This window comes from Labrus mixtus, chromosome 10 (genome assembly GCF_963584025.1).
Source record: "Labrus mixtus chromosome 10, fLabMix1.1, whole genome shotgun sequence".
Taxonomy (NCBI): domain Eukaryota; kingdom Metazoa; phylum Chordata; class Actinopteri; order Labriformes; family Labridae; genus Labrus; species Labrus mixtus.
In genome coordinates, this window is record NC_083621.1 from 14,079,692 (window position 1) to 14,097,834 (window position 18,143).

General features: G+C 39.5%; 2 protein-coding genes across 2 annotated transcripts in view; both read right to left on the reverse strand.

The window, feature by feature from the left end:
• The window catches only part of sowahd (sosondowah ankyrin repeat domain family d), a 257,121-nt gene that overhangs the window by 99,478 nt on the left and 139,500 nt on the right, over nt 1-18,143 (reverse strand). The window lies entirely within an intron of this gene.
• tnmd (tenomodulin) overlaps nt 1-18,143 on the reverse strand; it is a 45,270-nt gene that overhangs the window by 20,642 nt on the left and 6,485 nt on the right. The window lies entirely within an intron of this gene.

Sequence of the window (18,143 nt, forward strand, 5' to 3'; positions counted from 1 at the left end):
GGTTGAAATAGATAATAATGTATTACAACAGTTTGACTTCAACTGGCTCAATACCCAAAGCTGCTGCTGTGCACCATAATTGGCACGCTGAAAATAGAAATGAATAGCCTCTATATGGCTGTTTTGGATAGTTCTAGATGCTTGAGTACATCAGGAAACTAGCAGTGTGATTTACTCTCCAACAAAGGGGAGGGTTTTGGGAAACAACAACATATTTTACCTCATTGTAATGCCATTGATGGCTCTAATTTGTTTTTGTGCCGATTCTCATTATTTCCCTTGCACATTTATGTCTAAAAATATGCAATGGGATATTTCGGAGGGGACTTTGTTTCTCATAATTTACTTATTTTGTACAATTTCCAAAAAAACTAATCTACAGAAATTGTCACTGGGCTGCAAAACCTTTTAAAAAAAACAAACGCTGTGAAAGTTAATTAGCTTCTCATATGACACTGAACTGGGCGATAAAAGGCCAGCTCAAAGGAAAATATCAAATTTATGTTACACTCTTTGCTTTCTTGATCACAACATGGGCTGATCAATATGAACTCTGCAGGTTTGGAATGTTTCCAAAATGTATTAACTTTGTCTGTGCAAAAGTAAAAAATGTTCACATTTCAAGTCATTTTAAAAAGTCGCCTCATTGTTGAATTAGATTTTGAAATGCATCAGAAGGAGATGAAGGAGTCTCTTCATTATCAATATGTTCTTGCATACCTCTGTTACAGTTATTGAAATTATTAAGAGAGTTTTCAAGTCTCAAAAAAGACTGACGCTTTCCTAACCACAGAGTGCATATTTATCTGTTTCGGCCACCTGACTGAAGGACTTAAATTTCTCACTGGAGTTCAATTATTTCCATAGAAAGTCCAATTGTATGCCAGACTATCTTATTTTTTGACTCACTAACATCGTCTGCCTGATATTTTATGTATTGCTGGTAGTGTTCAGTGGGTTTATCACAGCTGCTGCCGCTGAAAGATGATGTGGGCAGTGTCAAAAAAGTCTAGTTGGCTAGTATAAGTGACAGAAAATGCAGTCAATTTAGAGTTATGAGGCATTTTGTCATTACTATCCTGAAAATACAGATTAACTGCACTGTACTTAATTTCACAATAAGCATTGAAAAAACTTTCCTTTAGTCCATTATTTCCTGCCTTAGACTTCTAACAACACTTTTTTTTAGAAGAAACTGTCCGGTTCTGAAAATTCTTTCAGGTCACTGAAATCAAATTGAATGATACCTAATAACTGATGTTGCCGAAATCCAAAAGACTTTCCTGTCAAAATGTGAAGTTACCTACTGAGGGAATAAGTAACAAACTCTTCTCCGGAGTTCAAGTCCACTTCCTGTTGTTTCCCCAGTGTTACAACTTCCAACAGCACGCTGAAGTATAGAACTAACTCTCAGGAATGAGAAAGGATAGTTCATAAGCCTGAAGAACTGCAACAACAATGATGTCTGGATGTTATTATTTTCAAATCCTAGTGCTTCACTTGAACACTTAAGGGTTACATTGCCAATAACCTTTCACTGTAGCGAAATGCACATTGAAGCCAAAGAAACGTTCCTGCAAATCGAACCTTGTTATTTATTTGAAAAAGTGTGTCTTCTACTTCTTAGGATAGTTCTCCCTCTGGAACAGCTTTTCTTTTCTTTCATCACAGGATGCCTCAGACTAGTGTACAGTACGAGATTAAGAATTCAGATCTCCACTGCTAGGGAGCCATATGAGCTCCTGAATGTGAAGCGATCTGTGTGGAAAGCCTTCACAGACAATGCCTTGTTTATTTCCTCCGTTCAAGGTTTCTGTCTGAAGTGGTTCTTAACAGCCCCCACCACCTCCATGGTTTCAAACACAGACTCACAGTGGAAGGAGTGAATGAGAAGCGGCAGGCACAGCCAGACCTGCAGGTTGTTTGTGCGAATAGGTTCTGGTGTGGCACCCGAAGGCATTAAGCAAAGGTCACATAGATGTTGTTACAGGTGAGTGGGTCGCAGTTGGTAGGCTAGAGTGTGTGTGTGTGTGTGTGTGTGTGTGTGTGTGTGTGTGTGTGTGTGTGTGTGTGTTTTTGTGGGGAGAGAGAGAGAGCATGTGCATACGTGCATCTATGGAGGAGGTGGCCGTGGGAATGAGAGAGATGAGTTGATGACAATATGTCCTCTTCGTTGTCCTTGAGCGTAAGGAGATAGAGGCTCCAGTCAGGCGGAACGAGATGCCTGTCACTCACGGCGAGGTGGAGACGGCGTCGGAGGCGGCTGGTGGGAGGTGCAGGGGACAAGGTGGTGTGGGGGCTGCACAGTGCATTGGCCTCCTGGGAGCCATAGGCAGCCCAGTGATAGATTGAGGTGGGCAGCAGCTTAGACTGTCACACTGGCGAACATTGTGTCCTTTTGCTTCTAGTCCTTTTAAAGTCCTGGCTGGTTTAAAAAACACCTGAAGTCAAGTGGCTTCAAATTCAGTTTGATCAAACCAAGTATATAATACAGTTTATCTCAAATGTACCACCAAGCACTGAAAATAAGTCCACAAACAAAAAGTAAGTCCTTTGTCAGAGCCCTCTTCTATCACAGCATTCATTTATTTAAACTTATTATATATTTGCAGCAACAAGAACTTTTAGCAAGAATTGTACTGTTTTCCATATTAAACCACAGCAGACAACAGTCAGTAAATTTCACTGTTTTCTGCATAATTACTAAAGTCAACAGTGACCAGTAATACATCTCTCCCTAACCCTTAACCAAAGTAAATATTTGGCCTTAACCTAACCACACTTTTGAGTCATGATGCGAACAGCGGTCTCTGGTGTCCAAATCCTGTTGCTGCAGTTGCATCCTAAACATCCTCAAACCTGCAAAGTGATATAAGCCATAACAAAACAAGCTTACTTCAAGAAAATACATTGATCATTGTCATGGGAAGATGGTAGGTGAACACTGAAAACAGACCATGAGGGCTCAACCATTCAAAGCACCTTTTTACTAGTCTACATGGTTTACAATGGTTAACATGATCACACTTCCTGAATTATGTTCTCTAATAAAAGTGTCCAATGATGATGTAATGATTTTGGTTTTTCTTGGGGGCAAATTTTTTGTCATGATGTTATGAAAAACGGTATTTTTTCAAAGTGCTGGAAAATTAATGTAGTGAAAAAGTCTCTTTCTTACAATCGTTTAATTTATTTAAATATAGTTGTCCTGATATATTGCTCATTGAATTTGTATTAAAGATATATTGGTGCCGCTTACAAAACTGGTTCCTTGATATATATTGAATTCTGTTCACAGCATGCAGGCCCTTTTTTTTTTTTTTTTTACCATAGACATTTTTAAACGACGCACAGGGTAAAGAACTGGTGATGTGTCATCATCATTAATGATAGCAGGAGTCCATTTGACCTGCTGCTTCAGGCACATTGTCAATCTCCACATACTGCAGAGCCATCGTTAGTGATTTGTTATTACACCTGTGGACTTCCTAATTTGACTTTTTAGTCATTTAACCTTTCGTCTTCATGATTTACCTTAAAGTGATTATATAAGTAATGTGTATTCAAGGGTCGCTGTCACTTTGATAAGAAATGTATAGATACATTTTTTCCAACTTCGCTAATGGGCCGACTGATTTGTTTTTTGAGACAAATTAATGTGGAAATGTTGTATGCTGAATTGCATACTATATATAACAAGGAGAAGCCGAGATTTCTGAGTGGACTCCTAGTAAAATAGAAACTGCCGATAGTCATGCCGTCTGGATGTTGAATCACAGGGATGTGATTTAATGTCTCTAAATTGTCTCTTTTGTCGGGCTGCATTGTTGTTTTCTTAATGTCAAACTAGTGCAGCACTGACGGTTTTCTTTTATTGCGATTCATACATCTTTTATGTGTGCCTTTTATTTTTCTAGGACCAACATGTAAGTATAATATTTTGCATATTTTCTTAAATTGTCTACACTTACCTGTTAGCCTGCTGTAACTGGCCCTGAATAAAGCTGGGGAAAAAAAGCATATGTATAGCCTGATGGATTTCACATTAAAATGTAGTCCTCATACAAAAGTGTTTCAGAAATTGACCCAAAATGCCAGAAAAAGACGCCCCTGTAATAAGATTTATCTCACAGGTACCAGAGAATCATCTGCCTTTTTTAGGAGGGCTTTAACTGAAACCAGCTGGGTCTGGAAAAGCATTTGATCACAGCTTTTCCCACCAAAGCAGAGAGAGCTCTCTTTCTCTCTCCATTTCCTCTCTTCTTTACTGCTGGCTCCTGTCTTCAGCCTGCACCAGACATATTTTTCAAAACTCAAGACTCTTCACATGAGCAGCCAAATATAGTATGTCTACTAATGTATCTTAAGTACTCTGGGTGCTCTCTGATTGGCTGTGTTATTTACAAGAGTTTCTGCTTTTCTTGTGTAAAATATGGAACCTCTCTGTCAGACTCACTGGAAAAGCCACAGTAGTGGTGTTACCTTTTTAAAAATAAAAGCAAACACGGTTTCTGCCAAAGTAATTAATCCTTCCCTAGAATAATGGCAATCAAGTTCAGCAGAAACATGACATACTACAGGCAAATTGGAAACAACACACTAAGCTGAAAGAGCAGGAGAAGGTTCCTATGGCAATATTACTTGAAAATGAGGATTCTCGAGGGAAATAATTGCAGCTGGTTAAGACTTTTCCACCTAGAAAAGTGTGCAGATGGCACTCATACATGTGAACACATGTTCTCTATATTCGCTGTCAGACACTGTGTGCGATGCATATTTTTGTTTTCTCTTGCAAGGTGATTTTAACAGATTTTTAATATGAAAGCTGAGAAATGGAGAGGCAAGGGAGTAGAGAAACTGAGAGAGATGGAGAGCATGGAGAGCTGATTGTGTGGTGCCTTGAGACCATGAGGATTATGCTTGTGGACACTGATTACCAAGCCTGTCAACTCCCAAGGCCTGGAGAATTGGGATAAATGAAGTAAGAATGCTCTCAGGCTGCCAAACACATGCAGGCGGCTGTTTGGTGACGCCTGCTGAATACAGGCAGCTGTTTCTGGACAGGCGCCAGCTTGGAAAATTTAATTTAGAAAATACTGGTCAGTCACTAATGCGTCATCAACTTAGTTGGTACAGGGTAAAATGAGCCCATTGACAGTACATGGCATCAATCTCACTGAAGATAACCTGACAGCCAGCAGCGCCGGACAACATGTGGCAAACAGTGCAAATATGAGCCTGTATGAGCCATCGTATGTATGCACAGTGCTTAACAGTAAGAGCACTACAAATGGCGTTGTTAGTAGTTTACCTAAATTGTTCAGCAGCTTGGTGGTAGCGTTGCTGTTTTCTGAGTCAAATAGCTTTTAAGTAGCTTAGCTGTTTTATTGATCAAGTAGTGCAAAAGCGTCTGATCCTTGATGCTCATGACGTCTCTGCTGCTGAAATTGTGTCTGTGTCTCTTTACCTAATCAGAAGCTGGTCGAATTCTTGTGTTTCCTATTCTGGTAATTTATAGATTTCCGTAACGCCTTATATCCTGACTCAGACCAAACATATTCATGACACTACCGCTAATCGTAACAATGAAATGTTTGATACGGCTGCTAGGCTAGGAAGCTAGTTAATCTTTTTAATTTAATTTAATTTAATTTAATCTTTCATATTTAAGAATAGTAATGCTAAGTTAAATCCTGATTGTATATATTCCCATTCTTAGTTTTGATATTTTTAGTGCTTTACTTTGTATTTAATATTATATTGTGTTTAGATTTGCTAATATTGTGTTTTTGCTAATATTGTGCGTTTGGACAACCTGCTGATGTAACGCCACAATTTCCCAGTTTGGGATCAATAAAGTAATTCTATTCTATTTTATTCTATTCTAGTTCCATATGACTTCTAGTAGAGTTCAACATAAACAAGACCTTTTTCAATTACATGATTTAGGAGCCAATACTAACCATTTAAACGTAACGAGAGCCATTCGTGTGCTCCATTCGTGTGCTCCATTATGTTGCAGTGAAATTTCAGGAGCTTCAAACATGAGCCTCAGCCGTGTTGGTTGTTTTTAAAACAAGAAAAAAAAAACAATGGTGATGCTCTACCATCATCATAACCCCAACATCATATACTGTATGTTGGGGTGTAATGGTGTGAGAGACTTTCCATCTCTCCCATAAACTGAAAAAGCTTGTTGTTACTTTTTATTTTAAATTGCGGTAAGCAACGTAAACATTCCAGTGCAATCTTCTGCTGTCTCTTATGACTATGCTAAGCCCCGCCCATCATTGAAAGAAGTTCAACTTCTCCGTCACCGACTAATCAAAATCAAGAAGGTGCTGGACTTCTGATATCAACTTGGTCAACAACAATGGTGGAAGAGACGCTTGTCTGATTCGTCTTTTTGAGGGCGCAATTTCCGTGTGTTGAGCTACGGCTAATGCCAGGAAATGACTCCTTTACACCGTTTTCTTGGTGCTCTGAAACTGAGGTTGTGAGTGCTGCCAGTGCGAAAAGTGCTGCCTGTGGACACATGCCTTTACTTTACTTAAAGATCAATAATGTCAACTTTTTTTCAATCAGAAATGTATAAGGTGCAAAAGAAAAAAAAAGTGGCTTTAAACCCACCTAATTTGAGTTATACTCGTCTGGTCTCTACCAGCACCAGAGCGTTCAGCGTACACCAACTGACACTGACACAACAGTAACTGGGTATTCCTCTGAGAGAAAACCATTTGTTGTGAATTTTCCAAATTGTAAGACAAGAGCAAGTGTTTGTTATCATGTATTTCTCCATCCAATTTTATTTTTAGTCACTGAAATATGCTTGGACACCAATTCACAGTAACCTTCCAATAAAGCCAAAGCCTGTACTGTAGTCTGGAGTTTTGTCTGGAAGCTGTCTGCATGTAGCCAGTCAGTGTGTAATGAAAGGACGCTAAATCAGAGCCTGGCTCTAAATATAAACATTTGTACGGCACGGAAACATTTCTGCATTGTAATTAGCACCAGTCTTTTCTGTGGTTTTGTTCTGTTGAGGTAAATAGCTGCATGCAAGCTATTAACTTACAATGCCAAAGTCTGTTGTCTTTTTATCTACAGGATGTTCTATGAATACCGCCCAAAAACCAATGGATGTTTTAATTAAAAAATATTCTGAACCTTAAATGTGTTACTTTCAACAGACTGCCATGAAAAATGTTGTCATCTTATTTTGATCTAGCAGAAATGTACGATGCTGTGAGCTTGAACTTTTGTATTTTTGTGGTATCTTAATATGTGTTTGGAAGCTAAACAAAAATCACAATCCGGGGAATGTAGCATTAAATGGAAAGCTAAAACTAGGTTGGCATTAGGTTAAAGTGCTTTTGGGAATTCACCCAAGCAATTACTTTACACATCAATTTGATGTTGAAATGTTTTACAGCTGCCAGTGCCAAAGGCCAGTTAAAGAAAAAGCTAAGGTCATTAGCCTTTGAAAGAGAAAGCAACAACGTGTCAAGATGCAAAAGCTTAATGGAGCCATCTTCCTAAAAGCACATTAACACTGTTAAAACAAACAGCCACTGGCATTGTACCTCTCATATACCATCCTTCTGAGCCAATTTTGCTGTTTGACAGTGTATTTTTAGCAGATAACTCACATACACAAATACGCTAGACGAAGCCATCCCCAGATAGACTATTTCAGCAGAGCATCACTGGAGTTTAACCACAGAAACATGCAAAACCACCTAAAAGATAAGATGTAGGGTTGTTTGAAGTCAGTTTTGTAGAAGCCAAGAGCTTATTTCTAGTATCACTGTGGTGTGCTGATGTTCAATGATCAGACAAATCCGCAGCAGAAGAAGAAAAGGAATCATCGATTAAACCATTAGTTAATATAGAAGGGAATCCAAGTGCTGAAAAGACAAAGTGCATTTACCAAAAAGTGAATTATGACATTTCATCAGAAAAAACCATCCCTGAAGTGCAATAAACATCATAAAGTGATGACTCTTAACAGTGTAAGAGTATCCAAAGGTAGATATTTCCTCTAATGTGCAGCAGACTCTTCAAATCATTACAGTAAGACTGTTGAGAAGCCCTTCTAAAAAAGTTGTTTACAGAGGCAGAGAGAAGTGAAAATGCTTGAGCTTCTCAGGATAATGGGGTTGAGTCTTCTGCTCCTTATCAGATTGGAATCAGAAAGGTGTCGGATGACTATCAGTCTGGTAAAAACCCACAGAGATATATGAACTCTTCCATTTGAGCTTCACTACAGTACTCTACAACAGATAATGTGTATAGTCAATTATCCAAAGAGTTTCAAGAAATAGACAGCATTGTGAGAAATACTTGCTAATGGTTGGATGAGAAGAACGTTACCCATGTTGTGTCTGAATGTGCGAAATATGAAGCTAGGAACTACAGTAGACACAATCTAACTGATAGTTTAAAAACCTTGCAATAAAAAAATGCAAGAGGTTTGACCAGCACATTTTTAAGAAAACTTGGAAGATGGATAAAGTTTTTTTTTTGTTGTTGCCAACAAAGAGGAAACAAATCTCTCCATTGTGACACAAAGATGTGTGTGTGTGTGTGTGTGTGTGTGTGTGTGTGTGTGTGTGTGTGTGTGCGTGTGTGTGTGCAAAGATTACGTGTTTATAAGTCAGCCTAATATTTGCAGGTAGGAACTATTTGGTGAGCCAGGGTAGCTACCACCCTGCCCTAAGTGTTTTTTGCTAAGCTAATTTAATTGTTTTCTAGCTTGCTATGTAAGATGTAGGCAGAGGGGAGACCTCAGCTTATGAGAGCACCGCTACAACAGCTGGCCTGTTTCTCTCAAAATTCCATAATACATCCACCTCCATGTCTTTAATGTACTGACACATTTAATTCAACTACAAATAGGACATCATGTGCATCAGTGAGCTTTAAAACAGCCGTGTTTTATTTGCGTCGACTCATTGTGTGCTAAGCTAAGTGCTCCAAAGTCTATAGCCTCATACTTAGCATGTAGACATAAGGCAGTAGTAGTCTTTCTTTTTAACAGCCATTAGGAAAGAAATCAGTAGAAATGCAGTGAACTTAAAGAGCCTCAGATAGAAACAAAATGAAATTAATGCTTAGTACTCTGTTGGATCAATAAGAAGCCCACTCCAGGTTAGAAAAATGTTTTCTGTAAAGCAGTTAGGCTGAAAATGTTAGAGAACAGAGGAAATAATACGTTCTTTAAAAGTAAAAAAATATTTTAGAGAATAAAAGTCACTTCCAGGAGCACCTTTTTTGTCAGGGATAATGGAGCGTGGAAATATCTGAGGGCTGCTGGAATATATGGAGCACATTTTTTTCAGTGTGGAATTTGGCAGAGCTCGCAGACTCTCATACTTCTCCTGTTTTATTTTCATTGCTGAAATCAATTCACAGCGGAGCCTCTGGATCTTGAACGTAGCCTAGCTCTCTTCTCCTCTGTCATCCTACTCATACCTGAAAGGGTTGTAATGACCCACTTTCTCTCCTCTTCCCTCAGCGACTCAGCCGCTTACCACGTTTGACCACCTTGCTGTGGTCGACTACAGTCTGCAGCTGCTGTTAATTTACAGGAGCACCATGCAGCCCTTTTCTAGCTCTGAAGCATATATGACTAATCACACCAGTCATTTTAAACAACTTGAGCTCTCTCTGGCTATAAATCACCTTGATACGTGCCACTGTGCCTATAATAGAGCTGCGTTCAGGAGAGAGGAGGGCAGTGGGGAACTTTGGGAGCTATTCAGTACTTTTGGTCAACACACTATTGTGTAACAAACTCAGGGACTGGGACATATTGTTGTTGGATGTGTTGTTTGTCTCTATGATCTCAATAAAAATCAAAGTGAGAACAACAAAGGGTTGTATTTTCTTTGAACAGCTTGGGGAATTTGATGTTCCCTGGACTTTTTGCTTAAAAGAACATATTTCCCGTTCTTTTTTAATCTGTTTTTGCAGTCTTAACTTTTACCAAACAAAAAAAAAAAACAACAACACAGTATCTTAGCACTAAAAATATGCCAAAGACTTTTTCATTTTTAATACACTAAGTTGTGCCTTCAAGCAAATGTGACACCTGGCTTACCAAGGCTTAAATGGCTGTAAATGAAATGTTGCTAACTTACATTTAACCAATGTTTGATCTGCTTTCAACATTCTTCTTTTTAAGTCTTAAGCCAAACTCCTGATACACTAGAAAGAGGAAATAGATGCTTTTTTCTTCACCTCAATAACATGGAGAAAAAGGGCTTCCAATATGGCCGAAGTAGACTTTTCTTTATCTTTAGCTGCCAACTGTAGAAGGAACAGAGAGACTTTACATGTCCTTTAAAGACTGTATTAAACCACCCTTTTGGGACGTGATAAAGGATGTTACATTACCCAAATTCCACCAGCCAATAGGAGTTAGATGTTGCTCCCAAAGCATCAACAACTAGAACAAATAGTAAAAAAAAAAAGGATATGAAGTCAAACAACACAAAGTCTGGGCCCTGACTGTCCCCCAATGCTCTTTCCTCTCCTCCCTGTCACTGCTCCACATTGCATCCTCCCTTTGTGCATCTCTCTGCCCGCTACCCAGTGTGTCGAGCGAGCAGAGAACAATCTGCTCCTTGTCATGAGCACTGAATGAATCCTGTTTCTTATTGTTGAGGTGAACACATTATGTGAATACGACCAATCTCCTGTAATAAAAAGGGCTGTCGTGGTTTATGAAATATTCATCAAAGGTATTCCCTGGAGACCGGGATGCATTCAGATGCACATCTTGAAATCTGCAACAGACTTAAACAGACAAAAAGTGCAAACTTCAAAACCATGGAGGCAGACTGTCTGGAAGGTGGGTGACCTCTGCTGTGGATACGTCTCCTTGTCGCTCTGCTGGTTTTCAGCCATTCAAGCTCCTAATAAATCAACAAGAGCACACTCTGGGCTCCTGCAGCTAAGTGGCATTTAAGAAACAGCTTGTGAGAGCTGTAAGGCTGCAATTTGGATCATTTAGACACAAGGCAATAATTTGGCCAGATGAACGGCATTAACAGCAACCGGAAAGTTTTTGAACCACTAAGGGAAAAAAGGGTTTTTTGTTTAGAATCAATAAAGGCGGAACTTGTGGTGGTTCAGAAGGGCAAAATGCTTTCCACTCGTTGGAGTTTACTCAATATTGAGGATGTGACACATTTAAATTCACTGGCAGTTTACCAACAGATGACAATAGATAGTCGCCTTGTTATTTATCAGTAGTCCGTGTGGTGTGGATTTATCTGTGTGCCAATTTATGCATACAAAAAAATTGTGCATGGAAAGCAATAAAAGCTGCTCTACATTCAGCTCCCTGCGTAAATGCCAAGATACTGTGCAGCAGCTTCAGCAGACAACACTGGATTAATCCTGATGATCAAAGTTGGAATTCCTACAACAAGAACGCAACCACCTATCTGCTTTTATCCCATCACGACTTATTTTCCCACAACACCAACCCCCCACCTCTACTTCATCTGTGCCTTTTAATGTATAGAACAAGCCAGCTTTGTCTGTACGGTAGAATGTTAGAACAATTCCTACCAGAGTTGCTGGGAGATATACAGGCTCATAATTGCTCAAACATTTGTTTAGACCCTGCATCTGCCTTGAAGACACAATAAAGGAGGGAGTGATGGTCCTATATAGAGACACTGGGTAATCACACTGGGACTATGGGTACTGATGAGGAGCTCTTGGTCTGTTGCCATGGCCCCTGTGTGGGTTGCATGTCAGCTCTCCTTTTTAATAACTGAAAAAAGACTTTGAAGACATGCTGGTGAAGCAAAGAACACATTATGCCCCCCAGTGGTCAGGGTCTGTGATTTGTTTTTAAAGTCAATTTAGGGCCATTTTTGCATTTATAAGATAGGACAGCTCAAGAGAGACAGGAAATGTTGGTAGGAGAGAGTGGGAGATGACACGCAGCAAACGATTTGAAGTCAGATTTGAACGTTGATGCAGCGAGGACTAAAGCCTCTGTACATGGGGCATGCATCATTACCGCTATCTGGCGCCCCCTGGGTCTGCGATTTGACAGCATAACATTGAGTCAAGGTCCTAGAAAACTACAGACTATCGTGGTTTGGTTTAGTCCTTCATCACAATTTAATATCAAATCATGTTCTGCAATTCACTTGTTGGTAGGCATTTCCTTCTGTTGCCCATCTCTGGGTGAAAAACTTAAATACATTTTAATGTTTGTTACAAAACAATTACTAGATAAATATCCCTGAACATTTTTCCTTTGGGGTGAAATTATACAATTTTGTCTGTATTCAGCCACTGATAATAAAGTATGTTGGAACAGCAAATAAATACTTTCAGTGTTTTTTCAGCCTGTCAAAATATATAAGAGAGGCAACAACCAATTTACTGGGAATGAGCTAAATGAGCAGTTTTCCTCTAAGTGCCATGTGAGCTGAAATGGTTGTGTTGTTAAATATGTGTCTACACTTAATCATTATGTCTCTTACATTACAATTGTTTGTGTCCAAGATATCAGCACTCTGTATGTCAATATGGGATTTGGTAGCATGTCATTTTATCTGTACATCTTAAATGTAGCTGTCATATTTACAATATTTAACCTACTGTATGATCCAACAGGCATTTTAAGATGTTTGTGAGGAAAAATCAGTGTGTTTAAATTCAACATTTACACAGCTTGTGCAGCAAATGTAAGCTATGGTCCAGAAAAAGATAAAGTGAAGAGCAGAACAGTCTCTGGAAATTTGGGATTTAGTAGTTGCTGGGTACAACAAGCCTGCTCTTGAGCTAACACTGGGGGAAAAACGTTCATTTAGATGATGATTTATAACATGAACACAGATGTGAATAATATTTGCGAGATAAGCAATTGAAAACAATTGAAGTGATGTCTTGCAATTTCACAAAAGACAAATCTACCTTCAATCACCATATGATGAGTTTATTTCTCAGTGAAGAAGCTGGGAAAAGAAGACGTTTATATGTCATAAATGTCACCCTCTGCTTTTTAATAATCATATATAATAATACAATTTGTTTCGCGTTAAATTTATTACAATTTCTGCTCTGTTCAACTGTAAACATAAGAAATGTGGTGCTGTTTGAGTATATGTATGAACTGGTAACATCATACAGAATAACTTCTGTTATTATATTCAAAATTCAGTCCTGATAGACAATGTTCAAATGTTTCTCAGCAGGGAGGGGTTTTGATATTAATATGTAGTGTATGACAGCGTTGTTGGTAATTAAACCCTGCAACATTTCAACCAGGCTATTATTTGTTCCTGGCAGACAGCTAATGAGCCCCACATTATCTCAGCGAGAGACACAAGCCCAGAGGACACACTGGTGATTTCAAGAAGTCTGGGACCCCTGGTGCAACCGGTTAGAAGAAAGCCGTGTTTCCAAAATGACGGGTCTGCGCTCACGACAGGGTGAGGAAGAGAAAAAAAAAAGTCTTAACAGCAGTCATCCTCTGCATACATTAAAACACTCATTGGACGTTACATTTCATGCTCATTTTAACTTGTCATGCAGGTCGGAGGGATGATCCTGCAGTCATTGTGAATCGCAGGAGAAGGGTCTTGACATGTTTTATCACCATCAGTTGGCAAAGTGAAGTACATTTTCTGGGCAAATGAGATACAGCAGCCGAGAAGCAGCTGTCATCCATCAAACTTGTGGTGATGAGTTCTGGATAACTACACATCCCGGGAGGAAATAAATTAAATAAAAATACTTAATACAGAGCGCTGAATGCATGAAAATATAACACATTTTAAATATTCAACAAGTCTTTAGGCAATCGGACATCCAAAAATCATGACCGCAGATGAGTAAAACTAGCAACACAGACACGGAGATGAATCACAAACTATCCCAAACCCCCTGATATGTCAATCAACACAATTTGAAGAACGAGGAACCAGAAACTATTAACATAAAACGCACAAAAAAAGCTTTAAAAAAATCGCCTCAGCTGCATTGACACAAAACTTATGAGCCAGACAGGAGTCTTCCTCCCTCTTTGGATTTGGCTGGATTTGTTAAATGAGCTTTATCGGGTTTAACATTCTTCAATGTCAAAAATCTGTCCATCTTGTATTTAACATTTGGTTTTTGCTTTCTGAATAAATCAGACTAAAATGATATCCTTGCTAGCAACAGACCTCTACTTTCTTTTTGTACCAGTTAACAGATCAATAGATGTCATTATTTACATCTGGGTTTGATTGGACAACTATGGAAAGGTCTTATTTACTTTATTCCTTTATTGTGCCTCCTAAAACAATATATTTTTTAAAATAATTATGAATATTTTGAGGTTGCCTTTGGTATTTTTGTCCAGCAGGAATGCCGTGGAATTAAAAAAATAAATAAAAAAATCTGATGTTCTACGTGTGCACATAGCTAAACTTTAACTTGCTAGTATGCATATGCTGATGTACACTGAGTGAAGAGCGGGGGACTCTTTTCTTAAGGCCATATTTAACCATTTTCATAACCCTTCTTTAGGTCACACGCCTGTTACTCTTCCTTTTCTTAAACTAACTGTATGGATTCATCATCAGGTGTGGCATCATTTCTTAAGAGGGCCTACTTTATTTCATGGATTGATAATATATCTGGAATGAATATCTCATCACTAATGGGTTCTTTACACCTCAAAAAACTAAGCTGTCTGGCTCACTTTTTCTCATTTCCTATGTAAACACTTGAAGTTTTACTGGATGAAAGATCTTCATTATTTTTGCTGATTTATCATGTTTATTTTGCCAATTAAAGAAAAAAAATGCCTGCAAGTCTGGCAGAGCTGGCTACATGTCATTAAAATTGGAAGTCATTCCAACTTTCAGAGCTGAAACAAGTTCTTATTTTCTCACATTTAAAAAAGGGGCCAATCAGCTGAGGTTATTTCATATGAAGTGCTAGACTGAGCACAAGGCAGAGACCTGCAGCGTTGATTTAGATGCCGCTTCTCTCCTCACATATTGAGCAAGGTGACTAATGGGCCAAACTCACAAAAAGTCAATGCAACCTTTTAATTGCTGGCAGATATATATGAGAGTAAACTGACCCAGCCACTTTTCAGAATAGAGATTTACTCATTTCTAAAATCCATCAGAATGTAGCACTGTTTCTGTTCTGGTGCATCGAAATAGGGGGAACAGATGAAAAGAGTTTTTCCAGTTTGCTGTTCCCTTCTCTGCTCTGGGAGTGTGACTGCGAATGCCCGTCCAGGATATAAGCGGTGCAGACTTCCTGGGAGAGTGAAAGTGGATGTGAAAGCTCAATCACATTCTAAATTGTACAACAGAGCAGAGGAGTCCACTTGGCAATCTCAGCGGTGAGACGGAGGGGAGAGAAACAGGCGAGCATTTGCGTCTGCTTACCCATCGCACTGTACATACACCATGCTGCACATGAGCTGCTGCAGAAGGATTGGCAAAACCAAGCACTGGCAATTAAGATGCAGTTATTTTTTTACACCCATGCTATTCCCACGTCCAAAAAAATAGGACCAGAGATACACTTTAATGCTGTATGGCACAATAAATAACTCCCTGTGGAGTTTGCAGTGCTGTCACGCTCTCTGTAGTTGTGAGAAGGCAATGTGACATAGCCGCCTTGAAGCCTTCCTACCTCAGGCACTCCACTGGCAAAATTTTAAAAACACCTCTCCTTTGTTTTCTCCAGGTCTGCAGCCCCTCACTCTGAGTAGAACGCATAATGCATCATCTTAGGAGGGGGCGCCTGTTGTGGCCTAATTTAGCAGGGAGGAATACCGGTGGACAGCAGTCTGCTAATGAATGAATGAGCCTGACGTGTAAAATCAGAAAAGATTACAGACTGAGGGGAAGGCCTCCCCGAAAGGTCTCGCCAAACCAGCTGTTTAGATAAGCCCCGTTCTCCTGTCCAGAATAATAAATCCTCCACATGAGACAGAGTAAACAAACAGTGCAAGGTGATGTTAACAATGTCCATTCTAAGAAAAGAAAAAGCATCTGCAACGCCAGGGAGATAGCATCGTATCCAGATCAAATCTTGTGTCTTCCTCCCCTGTTGCATGTTGACATCTGGACACCGAAGGGACTGTTGGGCATACACAGCCTATGAGCAATAAATAAACAAAGGGGGTTGGGGGGGGGGGGGGGGGGGGGGGGGGGCGGCCTTGAAAAGCCGTACACCTGTGACCAGTAGAAAGGCAGCAGCAGGCGCAGCGGTGTTCATTAAAGGCGCCGGGCCTGACAGTGAGGCATTTAAGAGGCCATCAGGAGCGACAACTCAGCAGCTACCTTGGGACTGCAGAGGGAAAGGCATCAAGGTGAGCAATGCAATTTCAGCCTGAATAATGGAGCACTTTCCTCAGGTCTGACATTCATGTTTTTCTCAGGCAGTTTTGCCATACAGCCCAAACTGCACCTGTGAGCTATTCAGAGTCTCCAGGAAAAAAACGGTTTACAATGTGTCTGTGCCGGGCTGCAGGTCTGCAGATAATCTCCCTTAAAGTGGCTCATGAATTAAAAATAGCACCAAATACATCAAATCTAATGATATGAACATTTAGATTTCAGATGCTGTTCACTAGAAATTCCACATGGCAGACATCAACTTTGAGATTTTCATTTTCTCTGAGACATTTTTCAAAATATTTTTGAAGTCAATCCCCCTCTCTCTCGTCTGCTGGATTCAGCAGCCAGATTCCATTTTCACAGAGTTGCTGATGTAAACTGGTAATAACAGAGGATTAATTTACAAGGAGGCAGAATCCCCTGGTGAGACTTGTGGCCCAGAACAATAATGAGCACATAGTAAACAGAAATTTGCCCTAAGCCAAAAGAGAACTCAGAGGCAACTAATCTACACACTGAAAAGCACAATGCACACACAATCGCACCCTTACGAGCACTACCACACCCTCACAGACGCAAAGGCAGAGAAAATAAAAGCAAAGTATCTTCCCCAGGCCTCTGTAACAACATATGTTTTCAGGTAATTAAAAGAAGATCCCGAGCGGTTATCGTGTCATATTGAAATACAATGTGCTGAGCAAATTACCATTGTGCGGTTATTTATACAAAGCTGGGTGCACGAGGTCACACTGCTCTGACGAACTGAAAGGATAGACCAGAAGTGTTCGTGGCTTAAATCCTGCTGTGGTTTAGACTTCGAATTAGCATGCTGAGGTCAAAGCGCTACAAAGTATGTCATATATTGTACGTCATAAGTACAAGTGATAGCTGTTGGTAATTGTTTTTAATGCAGGTACATAAGTTCAACTACAGATGGATCACACAAAAAAGTCAATTTGTGAGCATGCAAAAGGGATTTTAAGGATTACATAACATTTTGTTATCGGTAGTTGTCAAAGCTGTGGATTCTCAGATCCGTCACTTTTGATTGTTTACTTTAGAACGGCCAGCTGAGAGCAGATTATTCTTTGTTTCAGAACCTGGAGGTAGAGGAATGACGTTCAGCTGACGGCTGATTTCTACCTGGCATGCTCCAGCACCTTTTTCTTTTTTAAACTAACTGTGAAAAGGAAGTGATTCCATCAGCCGGTTTGCACCTCTCACATTCTCAGGTGTGCAGAACAAAAATAAAAATAAAAAACAGCTGGAGGAAACAGAAAGAGCGGATTTCATACTGAGAGGAGATCACATCAGGAACTCTCACACAAGCTTGATGTGAGAAACCTGTCTTACAAACTTTCAAACTATCTCTTAGACTTCCAGTTTAATCATTTTTGCACTTAACACACCTTACACTTAAACTGCAGGATTGTTTTTTTTAAAAGTTGCTTGCTCCTTTTTTTTAAGTATTAAGTATACAAGCTAGGGGTAAACTTAGTAATCAATAAATCAGTTTTGTAGGATAATAGTCACTGAAAATAAATTTCAAAGATCACTAATAAGTCCTTTTCATTGTATTTGAAGTATTCTTGAGTGCTTAAGTAACTGATTCACTGCAAATGTACATATATACACATCAGGCACACAAGTCTAATTATTTTGGTGCGTCCTTTTGGTCACCACCTTTTTAGCTCATTTTGGGGCTCCACCATCTCCTGTAGGCGTGGCTTCTTTGCTGCAAAATGTTTCAATATGATACCAACT